This window comes from Penaeus monodon, chromosome 23, assembly GCF_015228065.2.
Source record: "Penaeus monodon isolate SGIC_2016 chromosome 23, NSTDA_Pmon_1, whole genome shotgun sequence".
NCBI classification, from domain to species: domain Eukaryota; kingdom Metazoa; phylum Arthropoda; class Malacostraca; order Decapoda; family Penaeidae; genus Penaeus; species Penaeus monodon.
Window position 1 is genome coordinate 43,473,474 of NC_051408.1, and position 377 is coordinate 43,473,850.

The following is a 377-nucleotide window of genomic DNA, read 5'->3' on the forward strand; positions in this document are numbered from 1 at the left end:
ATAGAAAGACAGATAGTTAATAAATAAAAGATACGATAGACAAACAGATATAATAGACGAACGCCATAACAGACAGATAAATATATCTCTAACCAAAATAAACAAACAGCCGCAAAAAAAAAAAGAACAGAAAGGAGATACATCCCCCCCCCGAAAAAAAAAAAAAGCGATTGAGCCACAAGCGGTTTGAAAGAGTTGGTGAAAAATTGCGTTTCCTGTTCATCGCATCTAGAGTTACCTCTCGTCGGGCCGCTCGCGATGTAATGAAGAGGAGAGGAAGAAGAATGGGAAGACAAGAGGAGGAACTTCCGTGATGGAAAGGATGATGATGAGAGAGATGCTGGGTTTGTGTGTTTGTCTTTGTTTCTGGCGGTTTG